The 17,055-nt window shown below is 41.5% G+C and overlaps 1 long non-coding RNA gene across 1 annotated transcript in view; it reads left to right on the top strand.

The window, feature by feature from the left end:
- Window positions 1-16,105, top strand: part of LOC106578346 (uncharacterized) — a 28,380-nt gene extending 12,275 nt beyond the window's left edge. The window contains exons 2-4 of the long non-coding RNA XR_001322426.3: window positions 11,613-11,670; window positions 12,125-12,262; window positions 15,823-16,105. This is a non-coding gene — a long non-coding RNA (uncharacterized LOC106578346). The remainder of the gene's footprint in view (window positions 1-11,612; window positions 11,671-12,124; window positions 12,263-15,822) is intronic.
- The last annotated feature ends 950 nt before the right edge of the window (window positions 16,106-17,055 follow it).

The following is a 17,055-nucleotide window of genomic DNA, read 5'->3' as shown; positions in this document are numbered from 1 at the left end:
GAGGCAAGGGTCTGGTCAATAAAGTTCACCGCGGCACAGTCAACTAGAGTGATAGACACCAAAAATATAGTTTCGGAGAAAGTGATGAAGATGGAATACTCACTCCTGCCCCAGGAGGTGGAAGATCACGTGATCGTCCCTCTGCTCTTGTGGATCCTGGATTAGGAAGTGCCGGACACTGCTGGAGCTCTCCTTGACCACAATAGAGACAGATCCCTAGCTTTTTCCATCTGCGTCACTCCGCCACAGGGAGGCATGTGACCCCTACCTCCATGGGTTCAGGCTCTGATTGAGAGTGTCCACTGAGGGAGGGAGAGAAGCGATGATAGTAACAACCATCCCAAGTAGGTTATCCAGACGGATGGCCATCGCAATGAGTGTGTCCAAGGAGAGGTTGTCTCCGACAGGCCAGTTCCGTCTGGACCTTCTCGCGCAGACCTCTTCTGAATAGTGTACAAAGCGCCGGCTCGTTCCATCTGCTGAATGCTGATCAGTGCTACTACTGGAAAGTGAGCGCATATGCGGCAGCCATCTGGGCCCCCTGCAGTAATTGGAGTAGGCGCTCACCACCCCCTCTGCCCTCCAGGCGATGATCAAAGATTATTTTGAACAGAGCCATGAACCCTTCATATGAATCTAGCTCTTCCTCGCTCTCCCAGATGGCCATGGCCCATTCCAACACCCGCCCAGTCAGCAGAGAAATAACCGTGGGCGTCGCTGACATGAGAGGGTTGCTGAATGGGCTGGTGTGCGTGCTCACTGGGTTGACTGGTTGTAGAGTATCCTCCGCTAGTTGACGGCAACGCCTCCTGGGTATGTTCGAGATGTTGATCACTGCGAAGAACCTCTCCCATAGCCATCCCTAGTTGTGTCAGCTGGTCATGGTGTTGACGTAAAAGGTATCCCTGCTCATCCACCGTCTGGGAGATATTCTGTTTTCCTGCTGCTTCCATTGTTGGAGTCAGTATTCTGTAACGGAGATGCTGAGAAGCAGGTGCACCAACAAACATGGATGGAAACAACATTAAAGTAGCGTTTATGCATAAAAACAGGAACAATACTGACAGGTTAAAGAACCTAAGAGAGTGCCAGATATAGGGGAGGTAATTAGTTAGGTAATGGAGTCCAGGTGTGCCTGCTCGTCATGATAACATGCAGATGCGCGTAATGATTGATACCAGGTGTGCATAATGAAGGAGCCTGTTTAGTATACCAGCGACGTCAAATGCCAGAGTGGAGGAGCGGGAGTAGACGTGACAACTATTGCTAGAATACTGTAGCCTTATTGATCTATTGTACTTCAACAACAGATGTGCTCACATTGGATGGGTTGATTAGGACACAAACGTTCTCTCAAACAGCCTCATACTCTTAGAGTAGGTTTACCCCATTAATGTAAAGATGTTTTTTCATGTAAGACACACATGCTATCTGCCATCTGGGAATATGTTATGTTCCTAATCCTGATATATACCCATTGGTTTTTAAAGGGGCAGTATGCAGTTCAAAAAACAACAAGGCCCACCCCACCACTGTTTTGGTAAAAAGCTGAATAATTGGGGGTAGAGAAATGTAACCATTCTCAAATTCATTGATAGAGTTATGGATACAAAATGACAATTTTAACCATATGGGACCCACCGCCTCGATTCTGTCTTATGTTGAAAAATTTGAAATAGTGTTTTTTACATTGGATAAAAGTTGAGACTCAGAGCTACAAAATGGGATATCATAAACTGCAGTTGAAGAACAATGGGAAAGTAATTCTGCTTTGAAAGTTGATAAACTTGTTACTCCACTTTTGAGAAAATGGCCCTTGAATGTTTTTTGTACACCTACTGGAGAGCTCTTGTTAAAACCTCTTACATCTAGACGTTCCGCTAGCGGAACACCTGCTCCAATATCCAATGATAGGCGTGGCGCGAATTACAAATTCCTCAAAAATACAAAAACTTCAATTTTTCAAACATATGACTATTTCACAGCATTTTAAAGATAAGACTCTCCTTTATCTAACCACACTGTCCGATTTCAAAAAGGCTTTACAACGAAAGCAAAACATTAGATTATGTCAGCAGAGTACCAAGCCAGAAATAATCACACACCCATTTTTCAAGCTAGCATATAATGTCACAAAAACCCAGAAGACAGCTAAATGCAACACTAACCTTTGATGATCTTCATCAGATGACAACCCTAGGACATTATGTTATACAATACATGCATGTTTTGTTCAATCAAGTTCATATTTATATCAAAAAACTGTTTTTACATTAGCATGTGACGTTCAGAACTAGCATACCCCCCGCAAACTTCCGGCGAATTCACTAAGAATTTATTAAATTACTCACGATAAACATTCACAAAAAGCATAACAATTATTTTAAGAATTATAGATACAGAACTCCTCTATGCACTCGATATGTCCGATTTTAAAATAGCTTTTTGGTGAAAGCACATTTTGCAATATTCTAAGTACATAGCCCAGGCATCACGGGCTAGCTATTTAGACACCCGGCAAGTTTAGCACTCACCAATATCAGGTTTACTATTATAAAAGTTTGATTACCTTTTGTTGTCTTCGTCAGAATGCACTCCCAGGGCTGCTACTTCAATAACAAATGTTGGTTTGGTCCAAAATAATCCATCGTTATATCCGAATAGCGGCGTTTTGTTCGTGCGTCCCAGACACTATCTGAAATGGTAAATCAGGGTCGCGCGCATGGCGCAATTCGTGACAAAAAAAATCTAAATATTCCATTACCGTACTTCGAAGCATGTCAACCGCTGTTTAAAATCAATTTTTACGCCATTTTTCTCGTAGAAAAGCGATAATATTCCGACAGGGAATCTCCTTTTCGGCAAACAGAAGAAAAAATCACAAAGGCGGGGGCGGTCGGGTCACGCACATAAGCCCAGAGTCCCTTGATCGGCCACTTGAGAAAGGCGATAATGTGTTTCAGCCTGGGGCTGGAATGACGACATTCTGTTTTTTCCCGGGCTCTGAGCGCCTATGGACGACGTGGGAAGTGTCACGTTAGAGCAGAGATCCTTAGTAAAAGATAGAGATGGAAAAGAAGTTCAAGAAATGGTCAGACAGGCCACTTCCTGTAAAGGAATCTCTCAGGTTTTGACCTGCCATTTGAGTTCTGTTATACTCACAGACACCATTCAAACAGTTTTAGAAACTTTAGGGTGTTTTCTATCCATATGTAATACGTATATGCATATTCTAGTTACTGGGTAGGAGTGGTAACCAGATTAAATCGGGTATGTTTTTTATCCAGCCGTGTCAATACTGCCCCTAGCCCTAACAGGTTAAAATCCATTTTTATGCCATTTTTCTCGTAAAAAAGCGATAATATTCCGACCGGGAATCTCCTTTTAGCTAAACAGAGGAAAGTAAACAAAGCTTTCGGTCGACGCGGGCACGAGCCTGAGTCTCACAGTACTGTAACCAGCCACTACCCAAACGCGCTACTTTGTTTCAGTCAGAGCCTGCAAAGCCACGATTCCGCTTTTTGCCGCCTTCTGAGACCCTATGGCAGCCGTAGGAAGTGTCACGGGACAGCTAAGATCCTCACTCTTCAATAAACAGAGACGAGAAGAACGACACCTTGTCAGGCAGACCACTTCCTGCCTGAAACCTTGTCAGGTTTTTGCCTGCCAAATGAGTTCTGTTATACTCACAGACACCATTCAAACAGTTTTAGAAACTTTAGGGTGTTTTCTATCCATATGTAATAAGTATATGCATATTCTAGTTACTGGGTAGGAGTGGTAACCAGATTAAATCGGGTACGTTTTTTATCCAGCCGTGAAAATACTGCCCCCTAGCCATAACAGGTTAATCTATACCTATTCAGCATCATTCACACCATCTTAAGCCTTAGCCCCATCCATCTCTTTAAGGATTCACATGTGAGGACATGTGCTAAACAGAGTGAGTAAGGTAGTGCAGTAAACATCCAAAGATTTCAAGAATAAAAGTGCTGAAAGTAGTAGCCTACAATGAGGAAAAACTCCACGTACAAATACACTTGATCTAGTCCTTGGCCTATATCCAAATCTGACTTTGGTGCAGGTCATGTTGTTCTTCACATTACCATCTCTGGTAAACACACTATATCAAATAAAATATATGTTTATTTGTCACATGCAAAGGATACCGAAGGTGTAAACGGTACAGTGAAATGTTTACTTGTATGTTTGCATAGTAGCAATATCAAAAATAGAAAGTGTCCAGATAAAAATATTGTATAAATATTTTATAATTACTAAATGATGCTTACCCAGACACACTTGTCTAAATTGATGGCTCATGTGAAGGAAATGCTATAACCACCCCCCACCACATCTATCTAAGTGGATGGGTCACTATTGTCTGTACACATGTTCATGAAATACAATAGATGGCCATAATCAGGCCCAGACACACTGGCTAACTTGATGGGTCATCAATCATCTGGTGAAGTGGAGACATGAACCATAATCCCAAAACATAGCTACAATACAAACAGATTGTCAAACCTAGCCGCCATGCATTTAATGCTGTAGTATGAATCTGCAGGTAGCTAAAGCTAACCAACTAGGTTCAATGTTAACTAGCAATGCAAGTGGATTTCTGAGATACGAATAATATTAATACACAGATCATACATGTAACGTTATCTAGCGTGCTAGGAATCTAACATTAGCTAGCTAGCTAACAGTGTGCTTTACCTTACAATGAAAAAAACTTTCTGTCAATATTTGAAACATATACACTGCTCCAAAAAATAAAGGGAACACTAAAATAACACATCCTAGATCTGAATGAATGAAATAATCTTATTAAATACTTTTTTCTTTACATAGTTGAATGTGCTGACAACAAAATCACACAAAAATAATACATGGAAATCCAATTTATCAACCCATAGAGGTCTGGATTTGGAGTCACACTCAAAATTAAAGTGGAAAACCACACTACAGGCTCATCCAACTTTGATGTAATGTCTTTAAAACAAGTCAAAATGAGGCTCAGTAGTGTGTGTGGCCTCCACGTGTCTGTATGACCTCCCTACAACGCCTGGGCATGCTCCTGATGAGGTGGCGGATGGTCTCCTGAGGGATCTCCTCCCAGACCTGGACTAAAGCATCCGCCAAATCCTGGACAGTCTGTGGTGCAACGTGGCGTTGGTGGATGGAGTGAGACATGATGTCCCAGATGTGCTCAATTGGATTCAGGTCTGGGGAACGGGCGGGCCAGTCCATAGCATCAATGCCTTCCTCTTGCAGGAACAGCTGACACACTCCAGCCACATGAGGTCTAGCATTGTCTTGCATTAGGAGGAACCCAGGGCCAACCGCACCAGCATATGGTCTCACATGGGGTCTGAGGATCTCATCTCGGTACCTAATGGCAGTCAGGCTACCTCTGGCGAGCACATGGAGGGCTGTGCGGCCCCCCAAGGAAATGCCACCCCACACCATGACTGACCCACCGCCAAACCGGTCATGCTGGAGGATGTTGCAGGCAGCAGAACGTTCTCCACGGCGTCTCCAGACTCTGTCACGTCTGTCACATGTGCTCAGTGTGAACCTGCTTTCATCTGTGAAGAGCACAGGGCGCCAGTGGCGAATTTGCCAATCTTGGTGTTCTCTGGCAAATGCCAAACGTCCTGCACGGTGTTGGGCTGTAAGCACAACCCCCACCTGTGGACGTCGGGCCCTCATACCACCCTCATGGAGTCTGTTTCTGACCGTTTGAGCAGACACATGCACATTTGTGGCCTGCTGGAAGTCATTTTGCAGGGCTCTGGCAGTGCTCCTCCTGCTCCTCCTTGCACAAAGGCGGAGGTAGCGGTCCTGCTGCTGGGTTGTTGCCCTCCTACGGCCTCCTCCACGTCTCCTGATGTACTCGCCTGTCTCCTGGTAGCGCCTCCATGCTCTGGACACTACGCTGACAGACACAGCAAACCTTCTTGCCACAGCTCACATTGATGTGCCATCCTGGATGAGCTGCACTACCTGAGCCACTTGTGTGGGTTGTAGACTCCATCTCATGCTACCACTAGAGTGAAAGCACCGCCAGCATTCAAAAGTGACCAAAACATCAGCCAGGAAGCATAGGAACTGAGAAGTGTCTGTGGTCACCACCTGCAGAACCACTCCTTTATTGGGGGTGTCTTGCTAATTGCCTATAATTTCCACCTGTTGTCTATTCCATTTGCACAACAGCATGTGAAATTTATTGTCAATCAGTGTTGCTTCCTAAGTGGACAGTTTGATTTCACAGAAGTGTGACTGACTTGGAGTTACATTGTGTTGTTTAAGTGTTCCCTTAATTTTTTTGAGCAGTGTATTATCTGAAAATGTAGCTAGACTCTTACCAGTATACATGGATGAATGCTTCACGGCAGCGTGTCTTTTCCATTTTGATTATAGCTAGCTACAGCTTATTCGGCCCGTTGTGTCAAGTCACTCCAATTTCACTGACCATGTGCAGAAAGTAGTCAATCACAACTTTTTGCCACTGATTTTTGTCGATAGCGCCTGCTAAATTCAGGGGAGCAATGTTGTTGAGAGCAGTAGCAACACTTTTGCAGTTCTCCATGGCTAATGTTATATTTGATAAAAAAGCTGCAGTAGCAAGGATAATCTACCCATACTGAGCAGCTCATGTTATAGACAGACGCGTGCTAAATGGCAGATCAATTCAAACTCATCTCTCGGCATGTGCAGCCCATCCATTATCTTAGCTAATCATGACAAGCGGGAAGGTTCCTGCCTTTTTCTGTAGCTAAACCAACTAGGCTCGTAATTAAACAATTGTATTCGTAGTTACAGATGGCATACAAGTTTGTTATTAAGGCACATGAAGAAAAAAAAGATTTGGATAAAACATTTAAAAATTATGTTCAAATGCCTCTCCTGTGAAGTAGTGATGTGCAACATGTGCCTAGCTTCTTGAAACGAGCCACATATTAAGAGGCTAAACAGTGTTTGTTAAAAAATTACATTGTTTTCAAACAGTTGAGTTGAATAAATAAATATGTGGGGTTCTGATGGTGTATGACAATTGGACTAAGCTCATGATTTTTTTAAATATAAGTTATATTCTTCAAGAATCAATGGGTGTTTTATTTAAATAATTTAAAAGTAAAACATTTCATGAAGCCGCCGGAAACATGTGGCAAGACCGCATTTGCCCAATACTTCTCACCACTTTCAAAGAAAGCAAGCAGCACCAACCGGGCCAGTTCTCAGTGCATTTTTGTGTACCAGTTCAACATTTACCTGCTCTGTGGTAGTCTACTATAGAAAACCATTGAAGACTACATGCAGAAACGCTATGCTATTTGTATTTGAACAATATGACTGGCTGTTCATTCAAGCACCACTACACCCCCACGAGTGACTTCTTGCAAAATGTGAAAGCACATTTTGCAATATTCTCAGTAGATAGCCCGGCATCACAGGGCTAGCTATTTAGACACCCAGCAAGTTTAGCACTCATCAAAGTCAGATTTACTATAAGAAAAATGTTATTACCTTTGTTGTCTTCGTCAGAATGCACTCCCAGGACTTCTACTTCAATAACAAATGTTGGTTTGGTCCAAAATAATCCATCGTTATATCCAAACAGCGGCGTTTTGTTCGTGCGTTCAAGACACTATCCTAAAGGGTAAATAAGGGTGGCGAGCATGGCGCAATTCGTGACAAAAAAATTCTAAATATTCCATTACCGTACTTCGAAGCATGTCAACCGCTGTTTAAAATCAATTTTTATGCCATTTTTCTCATAAAAAAGCGATAATATTCCGACCGGGAATCTGCGTTTAAGTAAACAGACAAAGGAAAAGAAAGCATTCGGTCGACGCGGACACGCGCCTAAGCCCATAGTACTCTGAGTGGCCACTTGCCAAAAGCGATAAAGTGTTTCAGCCAGAGCCTGCCTCGATATCGTTCAGCTTTTTCCCGGGCTCTGAGAGCCTATGGAAGCCATGGAAGTGTCACGTTATTGCACAGATCCTGAGTCTTCAATAAAAAGAGCCAAGATGAAACACTACTTCTCAGACAGGCCACTTCCTGCTTGAAATCTTCTCAGGTTTTGGCCTGCCATATGAGTTCTGTTATACTCACAGACACCATTCAAACAGTTTTAGAAACTTTAGGGTGTTTTCTATCCAAAGCCAATAATTATATGCATATTGTAGTTACTGGGCAGGAGTAGTAACCAGATTAAATCGGGTACGTTTTTTATCCGGCTGTGTCAATACTGCCCCCTAGCCCTAACAGGTTTTAAAGGGGCAGCGTCCTATTTTGAGATGTAAAAAAAATATTCTGTAAATGACATAATTTAGAAACAAAAATAAATGCAATTAATAAAAGGAAATTCTAAAGAATAGAGTAATGACTTACATTGCTAAATTATATTAAACAGCTTCATAATAACCAAAGGTGGCAGCAGGTTAGAGCATTGGGCCAGTAACCAAAAGGTTACTTGTTTGAATCCACTAGCCAACAAGGTGAAAACTGTCACTCTGTTGATGTACCCTTGAGCAAGGCACTTAACTCTAATTGCTCCGGGGTTGCCATTAATAATGGCGGGCACTGGCTGTGACCCCACTCTCTGATGGTGTCTCAGGGAGAGTTGTGATATGCAAAAAAATACATTTCCAACTCACACATGCGTATTAATACACACTAGTACATGTGTGAAGTAGGACAAATATAAGCACCCACCAAATGATTTGTATTTATTCATTATACATATAGCCTATTAACCTGTTGGGGATAGGGGGCAGTATTTGCACGGCCGGATAAAAAACGTACCCGATTTAATCTGGTTACTACTCCTGCCCAGTAACTAGAATATGCATATAATTTGATTTGGATAGAAAACACCCTAAAGTTTCTAAAACTGTTTGAATGGTGTCTGTGAGAAGATTCCAAACAGGAAGCGCTCTCTCTGACCATTTCATGGCCTTCTTGATCATCTCTAACCAAAACAGGGGATCTCTGGCATGACATGACATTTTCTAACGCTCCCATAGGCTCTCAGAAGGCGCCAGAACGATGAATGGTGGCTTTGCAGGCCCTGGCTGAAAAACATTAGCGCATTTTGTAAGTGGTCGATCTGAGAACAATGAGACTGGAGGCGCGTGCACGAGCCGACACCATGTTTACTTTCTCTCTCTGAACGAAAACAACGACTCCCGGTCGGAATATTATCGCTTTTTTACGAGAAAAATTGCATAAAAATTGATTTTAAACAGCGGTTGACATGCTTCGAAGTACGGTAATGGAATATTTTGACATTTTTTGTCACGAAACGCGTCGGGCGCGTCACCCTTGTTTACCCTTTGGATAGTGTCTTGAACGCACGAACAAAACGCCGCTATTTGGATATAACTATGGATTATTTTGAACCAAAGCAACATTTGTTATTGAAGTAGAAGTCCTGGGAGTGCATTCTGACGGAGAACAGCAAAGGTAATCAAACTTTTCTAATAGTAAATCTGACTTTGGTGAGGGCTAAACTTGGTGGGTGTCTAAATAGCTAGCCGTGATGGCTGGGCTATCTACCTAGAATATTGCAAAATGTGCTTTCACCGAAAAGCTATTTTAAAATCGGACATAGCGAGTGCATAAAGGAGTTCTGTATCTATAATTCTTAAAATAATTGTTATGTTTTTTGTGAACGTTTATCGTGAGTAATTTAGTAAATTCACCGGAAGTGTTCGGTGGGAATGCTAGTCACATGCTAATGTAAAACGCTGGTTTTTGATATAAATATGAACTTGATTGAACAAAACATGCATGTATTGTATAACAATGTCCTAGGATTGTCATCTGATGAAGATCATCAAAGGTTAGTGCTGCATTTAGCTGTGGTTTGGGTTTATGTGACATTATATGCTAGCTTGAAAAATGGGTGTCTGATTATTTCTGGCTGGGTACTCTGCTGACATAATCTAATGTTTTGCTTTCGTTGTAAAGCCTTTTTGAAATCGGACAGTGTGGTTAGATTAACGAGAGTCTTATCTTTAAAATGGTGTAAAATAGTCATATGTTTGAGAAATTGAAGTAATAGCATTTCTAAGGTATTTGAATATCGCGCCACGGGATTACACTGGCTGTAAGCGTCCCACCTAGCCCATAGAGGTTAATAGCTGCATATAGAGAAAAAGCATGCCAACCTAGAGGCCCTGCATGACCCCAATGCATTAAAAAGTACATCATGTCCTTGCCAGTTGTAATGCTCGGGCGTAGTGGGAGAGGAATCAAACGCAGGAAGCAGTGATACAGGGTAGTGGCTTTTAATTGGCCAAATGGCGAAAACACAAGCCACCCCAAACAGCGATGAGAGCGCACACAAAACAAAGTGCCCCAAACACAGGGGAAAACACAGTCGGCGCAAAAACCACGCACTAGCGCAAAAACACAATCAGCGTGTACACAAGCAAACAACAGAGAAACAATCTCGCACAAAGAGCAGGCGGGCCAGCTAGCTCATATAGCCCCGCTAATGAACCCAACTGAGGACAGGTGCACACAATAACAGAAAGGTGGAAAACCAAAAAGGAATCAGTGGCAGCTAGTAGGCTAGTAGGCCGGTGACGACGACCGCCGAGCGCCACCCGAGCAGGAGGGGGCGCCACCTTCGGTGGGAGTCGTGACACCAGTAGAAATTCTGTTCGGGCCAGTAGATTTTTGTCCAACTGGTCCGGTCATGACAGTAAGATTTTTTTTTTGCGTTGGACCCTGTCCTAGCCTACGAATAGGACCCAAAGTTTTACCTGACCAGATGATGAAATCAGGAAAAACTCCAGGCCCCAGAAAGACATGTACAACTTTTGCCACACCACTTTTGAACCTGTGGTGCCACCTCTGCTTTAAGTACTATAACTTATAAACGTCTCTAGCATAACTGTCTTACCCTATCATAACTCAAAATATAAGGTTGCATTACTCCATTCTTTATAACAGAAACATGAAAAATGTATAGCTTCAAAATAAGTTCAAACGCTGTCCACTACCTTGTCCATTTCCCATCCGAGTAAGCTTATGTTTTAAGCTAGGTCAAATATAGGGTTAAAGAGCGGTTTCGAGGACACAGATTACACCTCTTCCTGGAGTATAAATAATCTTGCTTTTTAATCCATGACTAGGCTTAGTCTTTGTCCGGGCAAACCTCCTCATAATGCTTAAATGAGTGAAATGGGATGATATCTTACATGAAAAACACGTTTACATTACCAAGTATATAAATAGGGTAAACCTGTATTAGGCTGTTTGGGAGGTTTGAACCCTAATCCACCCATCCAATGTGAGCACATCTGTTAGTGAAGTACAGTAGATCAATAAAGCTGCAATACTCTAGCAGTAGTCAAGCTGCTGATGATGAAAAGCCTTTGTTGGTGCATAGGTCAAATTAGCTTTTACATTTCCTGTCTTTTTCAGCTTCAGACAAGAGCTAATATTTTAATTAAAACATATTTTTTGGTATTATTATAACACATAAGGAAAGAATGTGTAGCAACAGTGGGCTGAAAGAATTTTTGCTATATTTAAAATTCTGAAATCTATGTCTAACAATAACTATAAGTTTTTGCTTGATTTAGGTCAATACAATGGCATCCCTGACACTTGCTTTAACAGTGCTTGTAGCAGTATTCTGTGGTGAGTTGAAAGTGATCCATGACAACATTCTACATATTATTCTAGATTGGCTGTAGTAGAATAGCATTGTTATTGGGAATGGGTCAACTGATATCAGAGCAATCAGTACACTTTCGACTGCATCTTTAACATGAATGTGCTATATAAATGTTATACTTTAAGATCGTACCTCTCTTAAAAACCTCAACTAATTACCTTTGTTAAATAATTATTTATGTTTTTTCCATGTTGGCAGTATCACAAAAAACAATTCAGTTCAGGATTACCAGAGACACAAATGTCTCACCTTTTAACAATGTCTCGCTTTATCACCTGTATTGTTCTCTACTTGAATATGTATTTCCTCAAGGGCAGGGACTTGCTAAATCTAGCCCATAAAGATTTTATAGAACAAAAGCTAATAATTGTTTTCACAAATACAGAAAATAACATTAACTTTGTTTCTCCAACTCAGCTACTGTGGCACTGAAGTGTCACAAATGTACTACCATCAATCCAGACCATCCAACCTGCACCCAGACTGACATAACCGAGGTGGAGTGCGGTGTCAGTTTCACCCACTGTGAAAGAATTGTTTTCCACAAACCAGCCTGTAAGTGAACAAGTTATTAGGACTTGCAAGCAAACCAATTGTTTTTGATGGAATTCTTCTTTCATTCTTTCTTTCTTATTATTCCACCTTTGTCGCAATATATCAGTGCACAACTGATAAAATAAATTATACTTTGCCAATATCAAAGTATATCAACACCGCTACCCAGACACCAAAAACAACACAGATTGGCCAATAGTTGGGACTGTAATAAACATTCAAAGTCTAAGGCTTACGCCCCGCCGCCGCATTTGACTGATAGTGCATTCGGAAAGTACTCAGACCCCTTGACTTTTTCCATATTTTGTTACGTTACAGCTTTATTCTAAAATTTATTAAATAAACACTTTTCTTCATCAATCTACACACAATACCCCATAATGACTAAGCGAAAACAGGTTTAAAAAACAGAAATACCTTATTTACATAAGTATTCAGACCCTTTCCTATGAGACTCGAAACAGATGCATCCTGTTTCCATTGATCATCCTTGAGATATATCTACAACTTGATTGGAGTCCACCTGTGGTAAATTCAATTGATTAGACATGATTTGGAAAGGCACACACCTGTCTATATAACGTCAAACAGTTGACAGTGCATGTCAGAGCAAAAACCAAGCCATGAGGTCGAAGGAAATGTCAATGGGCTCCGAGACAGGATTGTGTCAAGGCACAGATCTAGGGAAGGGTACCAATACATTTCTGCAGTATTGAAGGTCCCCAAGAACACAGTGGCCTCCATCATTCTTAAATGGAAGAACTTTGGAACAACCAAGACTCTTCTTACAGCTGGCCACCTGGCCAAACTGAGAAATTGGGGGAGAAAGGCCTTGGTCAGGGAGGTGACCAAGAACCCAATGGCCACTCTGATAGAGCTCCAGGCTTCCTCTGTGGAGATGGAAGACCCTTAAAGAAAGACAACCGTCTCTGCAGCACTCCACCAAGCAGGCCTTTAGGGTAGAGTGGCCAGACGGAAGCCACTCCTGAGTAAAAGACACATGACAGCCCGCTTGGAGTTTGCCAAAAGGCACATAAAGGACTCTCAGACCATGAGAAACAAGATTATCTGGTCTGCTGAAACCAAGATTGAACTCTTTGGCCTGAATGCAAAGCGTCATGTCTGGAGGAATCCTGGCACCATCCCTATGGTGAAGCATGGTGGTGGTAGCATCACGCTGTGGGGATGCTTTTCTGCGGCAAGTACTGGGAGAATAGTCAGGATTGAGGCAAAGATGAACAGAGCAAAGTACAGTGAGATCCTTGATGAAAATCTGCTCCAGAGTGCTCAGGACCTCAGAGTGGGGCAGAGGTTCACCTTCTAACAGGACAACGACCCTAAGCACACAGCTAAGACAATGCAGGAGTGGCTTCGGGACAAGTCTCAGAATGTCCTTGAGTTGCCCAGCCAGAGTCCGGACTTGAACCCGATCGAACATCTCTGGAGAGACCTGAAAATACCTGTGCAGCGACGCTCCCCATCTAACCTGACAGAGCTTGAGAGGATCTGCAGAGAAGAATGGAAGAAACTCCCCAAATACAGGTGTACCAACCTTGTAGTGTCATACCCAAGAAGACTCGATGCTGTAATTGTAATTGCTTAAACAAAGTACTGAGTAAAGGGTCTGAATACTTATGTAATTGTGATATAAAAATATATATATATATACATTCGATTAAAATTCTAAAAACCTGTTTTTGCTTTGTTATTATGGGGAACTGTGTGTAGATTGATGAGGGGAAAAAAACAATTTAATCAAATTTTTGAATCAGGCTGTAACAACATAATGTGGAAAATGTCAAAGGGTATGAGTAATTTCTGAATGCACTGTATAACACTCAGAACACTTTTTAAATTAACAACGAGATTTTAACACACATTTGCTGTGTAGGAAGGTGTATGCCGACTGATGCAAGTCTTGATATCTTTAAAATAAACATGGAAACAGCAAGCAATTCAGTTGTGAACCTCAAAACTGTTAGCATTTATTTGAATGCTAAAAAGATATCTAAGGGTCAGCCCCGCCGCCCCGTTACACGATATTGCATGGTCCTGTCTTTCCAAGCTTGCAACAGCTAGGGCGTAACCACAATGACTAATATAGATAGCTTATGCAAAGTATAGTGGCAGAGTTCAGACACATAGCAACAGTATAATAGTGAGACCTGCTATCCCTGAGCGACGTTAGTAGTTAGTTTCTAGTGGTTACAGTCTCCAGATCATGCTACAGGCCTATTGGTTTCTAACTAGTGCCTGGCTACAGGCCTATTGGTTTCTAACTAGTGCCTGGCTACAGGCCTATTGGTTTCTAACTAGTGCCTGGCTACAGTGCTAGCTCCCACAGCTCTTCAACAAGAAATCATATTGGACACGCGGTAGCGCCGTAATGCTGTCTAGCATATTAGCTTGATTTGGGCCTACCCCCACACCAAAGCTAGTTACTGTTGCTAGCTAACGACTCAGAATAATGACCAAACTCACCCCTTTTTTCCTTCATATTAGACTTTTTTTAATCAAATCTCCAAAAATTGTATTCTCATGAACAGTACATCTGATTGACTTGAAACTCAGAAAGTATGTTCATCATGTCAGCCTCTACTAAGTCAAAATGTGGAAGAGAAAATAGTAACCTTGTAAAAAATATATATTGCATCCTCAATGAAACTGTAATAGCTTCACTTCTCTTCACTTTATCAACTTGAAACGTACATGTAGTGTTTTGAATTGTTACAAGTACACAAGGGAGGATGTAAAATACTTCCATGCAACTGTCTATTTCAGCCTGCTCATAAGCCAGTACCCCGTTTGTAGCTATATTTAATTTTGCTTTAGTAATTCTAGCACATTACACTGCATCTATTGGTAGTCAAAATACTATATGATGCCACAAATGTAAAAATCAAAACACAACTGGAGCCAGTTTGGAGTCAGGAAGTAAGAGGCGGTAGCTAACTAACTGTACATTTATGTACATAGCTCTGCTAACTGTGGGGCATAATAATGATCTTATTTGAAGTTTTTTTTTCATTTGTTTATCAATTACTTAAAGGGGCAATCTGCAGTTGCTACATCAATTTTTGGACTTATAAATGAATGATATGTACCCATTTATTCTCGAAGAATATCATTTATAAATGCCTCATGAGCTTAGTTTAACTGTTGTACCCCATCAAAACTAAAAATATAAGATTATTTTTACTCCAATGATTGTAAACAAAGCAAATGTAAACAAACACAAAATATGGTTGATAATTTGAATATCATGGATGATCAGTCCTTGCATCCATAACTCTGTCTATGAATTTGAGAGTGGTTAGATTTCTCCAGCCCAATCCCTCAGCTTTTTACTGAAACAGGGGAGTAGAGAACGCTTTGTTATTGTTTCAACTGCTGATATCTGCTTTAACTGCTGCACCTACTGTCTTTCCTATCAATAATTTCCCCCTATTATTTAGTATTTTTGATTGTGTATGTATTTGTTATGACATTGTACAGAAAGATTGGGCATTTGTATATTTCTCCACTAGGGCCCCCATTAACGTGTGTGCCTTCAATTTCAGATGGTGAGGTGAGAAAATGTGCTACTGAAAAGGAATGTAATGTCAAGTCGCAAAAAAGTGTGGTGAAGGAATGCTGCACAACAGATCTCTGCAACTGAACCAAGCTGGGAGAACCTGCCTCACACCTGCAAATGGAGTAATGTCAGCAAGGAACAATTTTGTAATTGAATCAACATACTGAAAACAATTTTGTTTTCAATTGATAGCTAATAATTATTACGTTATCACATTTCGTACCTTCCCTTGTAGTCAAATGAAAATAAAATCTACGTCATTTCTCCAATTTCTGAAATGCTGTTAAAATATTATTTTCATATCATAAGCTTTGTGGACTGATTATTATAGGAATGTCTGGTAGGACCTGTTGTGAAAGTTGAAGATTAGCGAATAGAATTGTAGACAATTTTCATACACCTCCTGACATCATTTCCCAAGCCTTCACCCAAAAGGACCAATGCAAAGAAAAACCCTCCTTTCATGTGTTTTCACTAGCGCCCAATTGTGTACATTTTATAATGGTGCGGAACTGTAATTTTCTTATTTGCTATATTTAGGAACGGCTTAAGAAAATTCCCACACATCTCCTGACATCATTACCCTTCAACCAAAAGGATCAAAGCAAATAAATTGAAATATAAGGGCCATTTTTTTTTACCAGCCCCCCATTGCACTACCACCCACCCACTCCAGAATCAGAAGAAGGGTATATACACTGCTCAAACAAATAAAGGGAACACTAAAATAACACATCCTAGACCTGAATGAATGAAATAATCTTATTAAATACTTTTTTCTTTACATAGTTGAATGTGCTGACAACAAAATCACACAAAAATAATCAATGGAAATCCAATTTATCAACCCATGGAGGTCTGGATTTGGAGTCACACTCAAAATTAAAGTGGAAAACCACACTATAGGCTGATCCAACTTTGATGTAATATCCTTAAAACAAGTCAAAATGAGGCTTAGTAGTGTGTGTGGCCTCCACGTGCCTGTATGACCTCCCTACAACGCCTGGGCATGCTCCTGATGAGGTGGCGGAGGGATCCTGAGGGATCTCCTCCCAGACCTGGACTAAAGCATCCGCCAACTCCTGGACAGTCTGTGGTGCAACGTGGCGTTGGTGGATGGAGCGAGACATGATGTCCCAGATGTGCTCAATTGGATTCAGGTCTGGGGAACGGGCGGGCCAGTCCATAGCATCAATGCCTTCCTCTTGCAGGAACTGCT

This window comes from Salmo salar, chromosome 19, assembly GCF_965601325.2.
Source record: "Salmo salar chromosome 19, fSalSal1, whole genome shotgun sequence".
In the NCBI taxonomy this organism is placed as follows: Eukaryota; Metazoa; Chordata; class Actinopteri; order Salmoniformes; family Salmonidae; genus Salmo; species Salmo salar.
This window is presented reverse-complemented; position numbering and strand designations above follow the sequence as displayed.